The sequence below is a fragment of the Pleurodeles waltl genome, chromosome 6 (genome assembly GCF_031143425.1).
Source record: "Pleurodeles waltl isolate 20211129_DDA chromosome 6, aPleWal1.hap1.20221129, whole genome shotgun sequence".
NCBI classification, from domain to species: domain Eukaryota; kingdom Metazoa; phylum Chordata; class Amphibia; order Caudata; family Salamandridae; genus Pleurodeles; species Pleurodeles waltl.
The window spans coordinates 4,932,893-4,946,249 of NC_090445.1; the positions used below are offsets into that span (position 1 = coordinate 4,932,893).

The 13,357-nt window shown below is 45.8% G+C and overlaps 1 protein-coding gene across 2 annotated transcripts in view; it reads right to left on the reverse strand.

Moving 5' to 3' along the window:
• LOC138299034 (adenylate kinase isoenzyme 1-like) overlaps positions 1–13,357 on the reverse strand; it is a 150,221-nt gene that overhangs the window by 95,491 nt on the left and 41,373 nt on the right. Inside the window, exon 2 of one of the 2 annotated variants that reach the window (XM_069236956.1) lies at positions 4,348–4,364. The exons of the other annotated variant lie outside the window; for it this stretch is intronic. The gene's annotated coding sequence lies outside the window, so the exon portion shown is untranslated. The remainder of the gene's footprint in view (positions 1–4,347; positions 4,365–13,357) is intronic. 2 annotated transcript variants of the gene reach the window in all.

A 13,357-nucleotide genomic window follows, 5' to 3' on the forward strand; every position in this document is an offset into this window, starting at 1 on the left:
CTCAGGTAAGAGCCTTCCTAGGCCTCACTGGGTATTACAGGAGGTTCATTAAGAACTATGGCTCCATTGCAGCCCCTCTTAATGACCTCACATCCAAGAAAATGCCTAAAAAGGTATTATGGACAGCAAACTGTCAGAAAGCTTTTGAGGAGCTGAAGCAGGCCATGTGCTCTGCACCTGTCCTGAAAAGCCCTTGTTACTCTAAAAAATTCTATGTCCAAACTGATGCATCTGAATTAGGAGTAGGGGCAGTCCTATCACAACTTAATTCTGAGGGCCAGGATCAACCTGTTGCTTTTATTAGTAGAAGGTTGACCCCTAGAGAAAAGCGTTGGTCTGCCATTGAGAGGGAGGCCTTTGCTGTGGTCTGGGCTCTCAAGAAGTTGAGGCCATACCTGTTTGGCACTCACTTCATTGTTCAGACAGACCACAAACCTCTACTTTGGCTAAAACAAATGAAAGGTGAAAATCCTAAATTGTTGAGGTGGTCCATATCCCTACAGGGAATGGACTATACAGTGGAACATAGACCTGGGAGTAGCCACTCCAATGCAGATGGACTCTCCAGATATTTCCACTTAGACAATGAAGACTCATCAGGTAATGGCTAGTCTTATTGTCCTTCGTTTGGGGGGGGGTTGTGTAGGAAAGTACCATCTTGCCTGGCATGTTACCCCCATTTTTCACTGTATATATGTTGCTTTAGTTGTATGTGTCACTGGGACCCTGGTAACCCAGGGCCCCAGTGCTCATAAGTGTGCCTGAATGTGTTACCTGTGTAGTGACTAACTGTCTCACTGAGGCTCTGCTAACCAGAACCTCAGTGGTTATGCTCTCTCATTACTTTTAAATTGTCACTAACGGGCTAGTGACCAATTTTACCAATTCACATTGGCTTACTGGAACACCCTTATAATTCCCTAGTATATGGTACTGAGGTACCCAGGGTATTGGGGTTCCAGGAGATCCCTATGGGCTGCAGCATTTCTTTTGCCACCCATAGGGAGCTCTGACAATTCTTACACAGGCCTGCCACTGCAGCCTGAGTGAAATAACGTCCACGTTATTTCACAGCCATTTTACACTGCACTTAAGTAACTTATAAGTCACCTATATGTCTAACCTTTACCTGGTAAAGGTTAGGTGCAAAGTTACTTAGTGTGAGGGCACCCTGGCACTAGCCAAGGTGCCCCCACATTGTTCAGAGCCAATTCACTGAACTTTGTGAGTGCGGGGACACCATTACACGCGTGCACTACATATAGGTCACTACCTATATGTAGCTTCACCATGGTAACTCCGAATATGGCCATGTAACATGTCTATGATCATGGAATTGCCCCCTCTATGCCATCCTGGCATTGTTGGTACAATTCCATGATCCCAGTGGTCTGTAGCACAGACCCTGGTACTGCCAGACTGCCCTTCCTGGGGTTTCACTGCAGCTGCTGCTGCTGCCAACCCCTCAGACAGGCAGCTGCCCTCCTGGGGTCCAGCCAGGCCTGGCCCAGGATGGCAGAACAAAGAACTTCCTCTGAGAGAGGGTGTGACACCCTCTCCCTTTGGAAAATGGTGTGAAGGCAGGGGAGGAGTAGCCTCCCCCAGCCTCTGGAAATGCTTTGTTGGGCACAGATGTGCCCAATTCTGCATAAGCCAGTCTACACCGGTTCAGGGACCCCTTAGCCCCTGCTCTGGCGCGAAACTGGACAAAGGAAAGGGGAGTGACCACTCCCCTGACCTGCACCTCCCCTGGGAGGTGTCCAGAGCTCCTCCAGTGTGCTCCAGACCTCTGCCATCTTGGAAACAGAGGTGCTGCTGGCACACTGGACTGCTCTGAGTGGCCAGTGCCACCAGGTGACGTCAGAGACTCCTTGTGATAGGCTCCTTCAGGTGTTAGTAGCCTTTCCTCTCTCCTAGGTAGCCAAACCCTCTTTTCTGGCTATTTAGGGTCTCTGTCTCTGGGGAAACTTCAGATAACGAATGCATGAGCTCAGCCGAGTTCCTCTGCATCTCCCTCTTCACCTTCTGATAAGGAATCGACCGCTGACCGCGCTGGAAGCCTGCAAACCTGCAACATAGTAGCAAAGACGACTACTGCAACCCTGTAACGCTGATCCTGCCGCCTTCTCGACTGTTTTCCTGCTTGTGCATGCTGTGGGGGTAGTCTGCCTCCTCTCTGCACCAGAAGCTCCGAAGAAATCTCCCGTGGGTCGACGGAATCTTCCCCCTGCAACCGCAGGCACCAAAAAGCTGCATTACCGGTCCCTTGGGTCTCCTCTCAGCACGACGAGCGAGGTCCCTCGAATCCAGCGACACCGTCCAAGTGACCCCCACAGTCCAGTGACTCTTCAGCCCAAGTTTGGTGGAGGTAAGTCCTTGCCTCACCTCGCTGGGCTGCATTGCTGGGAACCGCGACTTTGCAAGCTACTCCGGCCCCTGTGCACTTCCGGCGGAAATCCTTCGTGCACAGCCAAGCCTGGGTCCACGGCACTCTAACCTGCATTGCACGACTTTCTAAGTTGGTCTCCGGCGACGTGGGACTCCTTTGTGCAACTTCGGCAAGCACCGTTTCACGCATCCTCGTAGTGCCTGTTTCTGGCACTTCTCCGGGTGCTACCTGCTTCAGTGAGGGCTCTTTGTCTTGCTCGACGTCCCCTCTCTCTGCAGGTCCAATTTGCGACCTCCTGGTCCCTCCTGGGCCCCAGCAGCGTCCAAAAACGCCAAACGCATGATTTGCGTGTAGCAAGGCTTGTTGGCGTCCATCCGGCGGGAAAACACTTCTGCACGACTCTCCAAGGCGTGGGGGATCCATCCTCCAAAGGGGAAGTCTCTAGCCCTTGTCGTTCCTGCAGTATTCACAGTTCTTCAGCCTAGTAAGAGCTTCTTTGCACCAACCGCTGGCATTTCTTGGGCATCTGCCCATCTCCGAGCTGCTTGTGACTTTTGGACTTGGTCCCCTTGTTCCACAGGTACCCTCAGTCAGGAATCCATCGTTGTTGCATTGCTGATTTGTGTTTTCCTTGCATTTTCCCTCTAACACGACTATTTTGTCCTTAGGGGAACTTTGGTGCACTTTGCACTCACTTTTCAGGGTCTTGGGGAGGGTTATTTGTCTAACTCTCACTATTTTCTAATAGTCCCAGCGACCCTCTACAAGGTCACATAGGTTTGGGGTCCATTCGTGGTTCGCATTCCACTTTTGGAGTATATGGTTTGTGTTGCCCCTATCCCTATGTTTCCCCATTGCATCCTATTGTAACTATACATTGTTTGAACTGTTTTCTAAGACTATACTGCATATTTTTGCTATTGTGTATATATATCTTGTGTATATTTCCTATCCTCTCACTGAGGGTACACTCTAAGATACTTTGGCATATTGTCATAAAAATAAAGTACCTTTATTTTTAGTATAACTGTGTATTGTGTTTTCTTATGATATTGTGCATATGACACTAAGTGGTACTGTAGTAGCTTCACACGTCTCCTAGTTCAGCCTGAGCTGCTTTGCTAAGCTACCATTATCTATCAGCCTAAGCTGCTAGACACCCTATACACTAATAAGGGATAACTGGGCCTGGTGCAAGGTGCAAGTACCCCTTGGTACTCACTACAAGCCAGTCCAGCCTCCTACACGTCCAGTCTCCCATACCTTGCAAAGTACGCGCACAAAGTGCCGTCATAACTCCGTGTATTACCTGATTTCCATTTGTTTTTTTATTGAGTTGTTGTGGGTTGCTGGTAAAAGATAGTTTTGTTTGGATGACTCAGGCAAGTTTGTTTCCAAGTCCAACCCTTAGTACGCAGATTAGGGCTGTTGCTGTGGGCAGATATACACATCAGACGTGACAGGAAACAGGTTACCACACCAACTAAATAACAATGTCAAAGTGCAAATCAACGGTGCGCAGGGCGCCTACAAGTATTTCATGCATGGAGCAACAAGAAAGTGTCAGCACCAAGCAACAAGCAAATAAAATAAAACCAGTTATTACAAAGAGCTGTGGCATGTTGGACGGGTAGTTGTCATAACACTGGGTGACATTGCTGTGGGGCCTCTCCAGCCCCAGGGCACCACTCCATACTTCTTTACATATAAACTTCAAGGATACCTTTTAAAGTTAAAAAGTGCCTCCTACAGGTTATACTATTTAAATAAAAATGTTAACCTTCTTAAAAAAGAGCCTCTAGGCAGACTACATATCCAGAAAAGGTTTATTTAAAAATGTATTAATCCTTTTGCCAACATAAAAACACCTCACAAACGTGCCGCAATAATAAATACAGCAAAGCAGCCATGATGCAGAGGGCATACAATGTAAGACATTTTAAACACAACCACCTTACTTTCTCTGAAGTCTTTCCTGTAAAAAGAACAACAAAGCAAAGAAGAAATAAACAATATAGAAAGTGGAATTAACTTGTGACTAAAATAAACAAGAAAATAATTGCTGTTACACACAAACAAACACAGCACAATAAAAGCACCTCACAAATCAGTAATAACAAATCTCAATTAGGTTAGAAAGATAAAACACAGTGGCCATGAAGCAGGTATGCAAAAATATATTGGACAATCCATAAACAATGGAATTACCTTCCTCTCACATTAAACAACAAGAATGTCACAGTTTGCCATCAACAAACACTGAACAGTAAAAGCTCCTCAGAAAACAGCACACAAATCACAAGTTTGTTGAAAATAAAAATAAAGAGAAGCCATTGCCAAGCGGACGCCACACAAAGTATGAAAAGAAAACAAACTCAATGATATTGGACTATTTTCTCCGTAGAAAACAAACAGCAACACAAATCTAAAATTTGTTTGAAAAATTAAAAGCCCCATACTTGAAGCGGACACGCACTCAGTATGGAAAACGAAACAAAAAAGTTTACAACAACACGAGAAAGGAGAACAGACGTGCAGACAGCAAAGGCCCCTAAAACAATTGTGCGCAAACACACATACAGCAAAATGAACAAATATAAATATTATGGCCATGTTCCCTGGGAGGAGCCAGAAAAGCAAAAAGACAGTAAAAAAACACACATCACCCACAGAGAAGACAGATTTTGAGAAGGACACACGATGCAACAAATGAAAAGGGAAGGGCGGAGCAAAACCCCACTGAGTAGATACAACATGTCTCAAAGAGACAGCATATGCACTGTCTAGGCAAGACCTAAAAAGAAGTGGGGGGACTAACCAAGCTAGGCACTATGCAAGTAACATCATGGCGCATGACATCACGGTGCATCACATCACACTTGGCCTCACAACCCATGACCTCACAGGAAGTGGCAGACCTTAACACCTCAGACATATGTTTAGCAGTTTTATCATCATTACAGCTGAGTGCATTCCGAGATTTTGACAAGTGAGATTTTGCAATGAGGTCCTGCCAAAAACGTTACTTAACCCCAACACAAAATCCGGGCCTCAATTTATACATTTTTTTAAAATTCTGTCACAAAGAAATTGGCAGCAGGAGGAATGTGGTGTATATCAGTCCTGTTTAATTGGTTGCAAACTCTGCATTTTAAAATATCTTAAGGGGTTGAGGCACCTGTTGCAGAAATCTTTGTGTGCCTCGTTTTTCTCAGGGAATTACAATAATGGTAAGCTAAGTCTGGAGGTTAAGGCATTTGCTGGAGAGATCTGTGCTTTGCCTATTCCCAGACTTGAATCAAAGTAGCATCAAGGGTTTATGTGTCTCCTGGAAGCACATAATGAAATATGCAGATGACAGCTTTTTATTTTATGTAGATAGGTAAGTTGATCACTGCTTTTAACACAGATTCTTTTGTAAATTGCCGTTCACAACTTGTAATCCTGCTAATATAACACAGTGAGCTTGTGAGAAAGTAGCCTCTTTCTAGCATGGTTACCCCCACTTTTGGCCTGTTTGTGAGCGTGCGTCAGTGTGTTTTTACTGTGTCACTGGGATCCTGATAGCTAGGACCCCAGTGCTCATAGTTTGTGGCCTAATGTGTATGTTGTCAGTAGTGCTTAACTATATCACTGAAGTTCTGCTAACCAGAACTTCAGTGCTTATGATCTCTCTGCTTCCAAATTAGTCACTATAGTTTAGTGACTTCATTTACCAATTCCAATTGGCACACTGGACCCCCCTTATACACCCTCCTCCCAAAGGAAATGCTTTGTTCTGCTTTCCTGGGACTGGGCTGCCCAGACCCCAGGAAGGCAGAACCCTGTCTGTGAGGTGGCAGCAGCTGTAGCTGCAGTGCAAGTCTCAGAGAGCTGGCTTGACAGTACAGGGGGTCCATGGTGGAGCCCCCAGGATGCATGGAATTGGTTCCCCAATGCCAGATTTGGAATGGGGGAACATTTCTATGATCTTAGACACCTTACATGGCCATATTCGGGGTTACCATTGTGAAGCTACATATAGGTATTGACCTATACGTAGTGCACACATGTAATGGCGTCCCCGCACTCACAAAGTCTGGGGAATTGGCCCTGGACTGTGTGGGGTCACGTTTGCTAGTGCAAGGGTGCCCTCACACTAAGTGACTTTGCACCTAGCCTTCAGTAAATGAAGGTTAGACATATAGGTGACTTGTAAGTTATGTAAGTGCCGTGAAAATGGCTATGAAATAATGTGTGCACTATTTCACGCAGGCTGCGATGGCAGTCCTGTGAAAGGGTTTGTCTGAGCTCCCTATGGGTGGCAAAAGAAATGCTGCAGCCCATAAGGATCTCCTGGAACCCCAATGCTCTGGGTACCTAGGTATCATATACTGGGGACTTATAAGGGGGGGTCCAGAGTGCCAATTGAAATTGGTAAATGAAGTCACTAGCCTATAGTAACAAATTTAAAAGCAGAAAGAGCATAGGCACTGAGGTTCTGATTAGCAGAGCCTCAGTGACACAGTTAAGCACTATTCACAACACACACATTAGGCCACAAACTATGAGCACTGGGGTCCTGACCAGAAGGATCCAAGTGAGACAGGCACAAACATACTGACATACAGGTAAAAATGGGGGTAACATGCCAAGAAAGATGGTACTTTCACACACAATGCCCCCCCCCCAATCGAGGGACAATAAGGCTAACCTTGCGCAGATGAGTCTTCATTGTCTAAGTGGAAATATCTGGAGAGTCCATCTGCATTGGAGTGGGTACGCCCAGGTCTATGTTCCGCTGTATAGGTAATCCCCAGTAGGGAAATTGACCACCTCAACAATTTAGGGTTTTCACCTTTCATTTGTTTAAGCCATAATAGAGGTTTGTGGTCTGTCTGAACAATGAAGTGAGTCCCATACAAGTAGGGTCTCAGCTTCTTCAAAGCCCAGACCACAGCAAAGGCCTCCCTCTCTATGGCAGACCAACGCTTTTCTCTAGGGGTCAACCTCCTGCTGATAAAAGCAACAGGTTGATCCTGGCCCTCTGAGTTAAGTTGTGATAGTACAGCCCCTACCCCTACCTCAGAAGCATCTGTCTTAGAATAGTTTGGGCTTTGTAAGACAGATGCAGTGCACATGGCCTGCTTGAGCTCCTCAAAAACTTTCTGACAGCTAGCTGTCCACAATAGTGTTTTAGCCATTTTCTTTGAAGTGAGGTCATTAAGAAGGGCAACAATGGAGCTATAGTTGTTAATGAACCTCCTGTAATACCCAGTGAGAACTAAGAAGGCTTTGACCTGGGTCTGTGTAGTAATGGTCTGGATCTTCCCCTGAAGTGGTGCAATCTGTTCTCTACCAACCAGGTGGCCCAGATAAATCCGTTCCCCTGCCCTATCTGGCACTTTGAAGCATTGACAGTGAGGCCTGCCTTTTGCAGGGCCTCCAAAACTTTCCATAGGTGGACCAGGTGGTCATCCCAGGTGGAGCTAAATACAGCAGTATCATCTAAGTATGCTGCACTAAAAGCTTCCAAACCTTGGAGGACTGTATTCACCAGCCTCTAGAAAGTGGGAGGTGCATTTTTCAAACCAAGGGGCATAACAGTGAAATGATAATGCCCTCCTATGGTAGAAAATGCAGTTTTTGCTTTAGCATCCTCTGACAACTTGATCTGCCAATACCCTGCAGTCAAATTAAAGGTGCTTAGATACTTGGTAGATGCCAGTGTATCTATGAGCTCATCTGCCCTGGGTATAGGGTGAGCGTCAGTTTTGGTTACAGTATTAAGACCCCTATAGTCCACACAAAATTGCATTTCTCTCTTTCCTTCTTTGCTATGAGGTCTGGGGACAAGCACTACTGGGCTGACTCAGGGGCTATCAGAGGGCTCAATAACTCCTAGATCCAACATTTTCTGTACCTCAGTTTTAATGCAATCTCTGACATAGTCAGGCTGCCTATAAATTTTACGTTTGACAGGTAAACTGTCTCCAGTATCAATTGAATGTTCACACCAGGTAATTGTACCTGGTATGAGGGAAAAGAGTTCCGAAAACTGTCCTAGGAGATTTTTGCAGTCCTCCCTCTGCTCAGCAGTGAGGCAGTCTTCAAGCACCACTCCTTCCACTAATCCATCAGGTTCAGTGTTGGAGAAGAGGTCAGGGAAAGGGTCACTTTCTACTTCCTGCCCGCCATCTTTGCCCATGAGCAGGGTTAAGTCAGCCCTGTCATAATAAGGATTAAGGTGATTGACATGAAGCACCCTAAGGGGGCTTCTGGCAGTACCCAGGTCCACCAGATAGGTGACCTCACCTTTCTTCTCCACAATGAGATGGGGTCCACTCCATTTGTCCTTGAGTGCCCTTGGGGCCACAGGCTCCAATACCCACACCTTCTGTCCTGGTTGGTACTCTGTCAGGACAGTCGTCTGGTCATGCCATGGCTTTTGGAGCTCTAGGCTAGCCTGAAGGTTTTTAGTGGCCTTTTTCGTGTACTCAGCCATTCTAGATCTTAGGCCAAGTACATAGTCCACAGTGTCTTGTTTTGGAGCTTTTAAAGGCTGTTCCAAGCCCTCCTTCACAAGAGCAAGAGGACCCTAACAGGATGACCAACTAGGAGTTCAAAGTGGCTGTAGCCCACTCCTTTTTGGGGTACCTCCCTGTAGGTGAAAAAGAGGCATGGCAAGAGGACATCCCATCTCCTTCTGAGTTTCTCAGAGAGTCCCATGATCATGCCTCTGAGAGTTTTATTAAACCTCTCAACCAATCCATTTGTTTGTGGATGATAAGGGGTGGTGAATTTGTATGTTACTCCACACTCCTTCCACATTGCCTTGAGGTATGCAGACATGAAGATACTACCTCTGTCTGATACAACTTCCATAGGGAAACCCACCCTGGAAAAGATTCCCAGGAGGGCTTTTGCCACTGCAGATGCTGTAGTGGTCCTTAAGGGGATAGCTTCTGGATACCTTGTGGCATGGTCCACTACCACAAGGATGAATCTATTGCCAGAAGCTGTTGGGGGGTCAAGGGGGCCACCAGTCTTGCCACTGGCTTGGCAAGTGACACAAGAGTGACAAAACTCCTTTGTGTTCTCTGACATATGAGGCCAGTGAAAATGGGGAAAAAGTCTGTCCCATGTTTTACTTTGGCCTAAATGAAATGTCCAGCCAAGGGAGTGTCATGAGCTAGAGTTAGAAGGAATTCCCTGTACTGAAGGGGGATAACCAGTCTCCTGGTGGCACTAGGTTTAGGGTCCCTTGCTTCAGTATAGAGGAGATTATTCTCCCAGTAAACTCTGTGGCTGTCATTGACATCCCCATTCTGCTGTTTGACAGCTTGCTGTCTGAGACCCTCTAGTGTGGGACAGGTCTGCTGTGCCACACTCAGTTCCTCCCTGGCAGGCCCTCCTCTACCCAAAAGCTCAGCTGTGTCAGGTTCAAGCTCCTCTGGTGTAGGTTTTGCACAAGGGAGAAGACTCCTCCTCATCAAAAGGGAAATCATCTGGAGAGGGAGGGTTAATGGACAAGGGTTTGCCATTTCTACCCCTAGTTTTTTAGAGCACTTGGTCCATTGTTCCAGGATCCAAGTTTCCCTGTCCTCTTTGCTTCTTGGCCTGAGCCGTTGTAAGAGCAAAGATATGCCCAGGAATGCCCAGCATTGCTGCATGAGCCTCCAACTCCACTTCAGCCCAAGCTGAAGTCTCCAAATCATTTCCTAGTAGACACTCTGCAGGTACATCAGTGGATACCACAACTTTCTTTGGACCAGTAAACCCTTCTCCCCCATTGAGATTCACAACAGCCATGGGGTGGCTAACAGTGTTGTTATGGGCGTCTGTCACTTGGTACTGATGACCAAGTAGGTGTTGTTCAGGGGCAACCAGTTTCTCCATCACCATAGTGACACTGACATCTGTGTCCCTGTAGGCCTGAACCTGAACACCATTGATTGGGGTAGTTGCTTGTACTTATCCATATTAAGGGGACAAGCAACCAAGGTGGCTAGGTCAATGCCACCACCAGAGACTAAAACAGCCTCTGTGGTCTCCCTAACTAAACCATCCCCAACTACACTGCCAATAGTGAGCCCAGCTACACCCTTGGATTGGCTATTTGTAGTAGACTTCCCACCTCCACTGCTATTACTAGGGGCACTAGAGGTTGCAGTTGGGGTTGTGGTAGTGGGAGCCTTGGTGTTTTTCTTTGGGCAAGTGGCATCACTTGCCCAATGGCCTTTTACTTTACATAAATAACACAATGGCTTTTTCTGATTGTGCGAAGAGGATTTGGACCCACCACCTCCAGAGGACTTTTGTGGACCTGATGAAGACGGAGATTTTTTTTATCTTTGTCCCCACCCTTGTCATGTTACTTACCATCCTTCTTCTTGATGTCTTTGTCACCCCTTTGTGAGCTTTTCTGCTCACCCTTGTTCTGACCCATTTGTCTGCCTTCTTTCCCAATTGGGGAGAGGTCAGATCTGAGTCCACAAGATACTGATGCAACAAGACAGACACATAATTATTCAATATATGATCTCTCAGAATCAAGTTATCTAGGCTTTCATAGTCAGTCACCTTACTGCCATTTAACCAACTTTCTAGGGGCTTCACAGATCAGTTTACAAAGTCTGTCCAATCCTGTGATGAATCTTTTCTGGTCTCTCTGAACTTTATCCTGCATTGTTCAGTGGCTAAGCACAGACCATTCAAGAGTGCACCTTTGAGTATATGGTAGTTATCTGCATCATCCTCCCTGACAATAAGGAGTTTGTATCTCCCCTTGCCAGTGAAAGATAGCCACAGAATAGCAGCCCACTGAACTTGAGGGACCCTCTGAACTTCACAGGCCCTCTCAAGTGCAGCAAACCACTTGTATATGTCATCTCCATCCTTGTAAGGAGGAACAACTTTGTGCAAATTTCTTGAATCAAATGCAGGTTCCCTAACATTAGAATTCCTGAAACTGCTGCTGCCACCATGGGGACCTAAACCCCACCCCTGCCTTTCCCTTTCCACAGCCAGGTATTCCCTGTCTAAGGCCAACTGTTGCTCCTGTAGACTCAGTCTGGCCTCCTCTAACCTCAGCTTTCTGAGTTCCCTATCTAGGGACTGATCCTCAGGGTTAGAAGTGTGGGATGCTTCTGAAACAGAAGTAACATTGGAACCCTTCCCACTCCTAGCTACACTAAGGGGTTTGTAGACAGAAAGATAAGTGGAAGGACCCTCCTGAGGATTATCAGTGTCCTTCTCTGAGCCTGCCTGGTTGGAATCTTCCTCAACTTCCCCATCTGGCTGTTCCTGACCAGTGCTAAGTCCCTGGTCATCCTTCAGGAGAAGATTTAAAAGGAATTCCTTATAGGGGTTCTTCCCAATCCCTAAAATCCTTTCAATGCAGAGACCCCTCAAACGTTTAAAGTTTAGATTCTCATGTGTTGTCTTTACAAATCTAGGGATAGCTTCTACAGTAGACATGTTGAAAGAAAAAGAGTTTAGGAAAAAGTTAGTAGACTAGCAGGCCTAATGTTTTAGAGAAAAAAAGAAACTTTTCAGAAACTTTGTAAAACGTTTGCAAAGTTTCAAGAACTTTTTAGAAAGTTAGAAATTACTTCTAGGTACAATTATGTATAGCCCTAAGTATTGGAGCAAGCTTTTCTTGTGAAAAGCATCCGTAACAAAGTGGTAAAGCAATTGCAAGTACTTATCCCACTGCTGCACCACCTATGTAGGAGGCTGGCCTGGTTTGTAGTGGGTACCTTGGATACTTACACCTTGTGCCAGGTCCAGATATCCTTTATTAGTAGATTAGTAGTGTTCTAGCAGCTTAGGCTGATAGAGGTAGCTATAGCAGAGCAGCTTAGGCTGAACTAGGAGATATGCAAAGCTCCTGCAATACCACTATAGTTACACATTACTTATACATAAGTAAAGACAATACTCATTGTTACCAAAAATAAGGTACTTTATTTGGGTGACACAATGCCAAAAATATCTGAGGAGGCAATAATCCTCCTTCTGGATGTAATTTTTATACACAATATATAAACTAGACACCAAAATAAGGCAAGTAATTGGACATAGGATAGTGCAAACAATAGGAGATGCTATAGAATGCAATGGGAGAAAATAGGTCTAGGGGCAACACAAACCATATACTAAGAAAGTGGAATGCGAATCACGAATTCCCCCCTAGACAAGTGTAGTGTGTAGGGAATCGCTGGGAGAGTAACAAAACTACAAAGGTGCGTAAAATACCTGTAGGAGGCTGGCCTGGTTTGTAGTGGGTACCTTGGGTACTTACACCTTGTGCCAGGTCCAGTTATCCCTTATTAGTGTAGACTAGGTGTTTCTAGCAGCTTAGGCTGATAGAGGTAGCTATAGCAGAGCAGCTTAGGCTGAACTAGGACACATGCAAAGCTCATGCAATACCACTTATAGTTACTCAGTACTTATACACAAGTAAAGACAATACTCAGTGTTACCAAAAATAAAGGTAGTTTATTTGGGTGACACAGTACCAAACATCTTAGAGGCAAAAACTCCTTCTGGAGGTAAGTATTATACACAATAATATAGAAAATAGATCTTGGGGCAACACAAACCATATACTAAGAAGTGGAATGTGAATCACAAGTTCCCCCCTAGACAAGTGTAGTGTGTGCAGAATCGCTGGGAGAGTAAGAATACAGTAAAGGTAAGTAAATTACCCCACCCCAGAGCCCAGAAAAGCAGGAGTAAAGTACTGCAAGTTTCCTTAGCACACACTACACCTCGTTATTGGGATTATGCAGTAACCAACCAAGTCTGCAAACGACAACTGCTGGATTCCTGGACCTGAAGACCTGCAAAAGAAGGGGACCAAGTCCAGAAGTCGAAAGAAGTTCCAGGAAGGACAGGAGCCCCTGCCAACCCAGAAGGTGGTGCAAAAGAAGGGTCCCCAGTTGGACGAAGACTGCAGAAATGCACCCTAGGAAAATGCCAGCG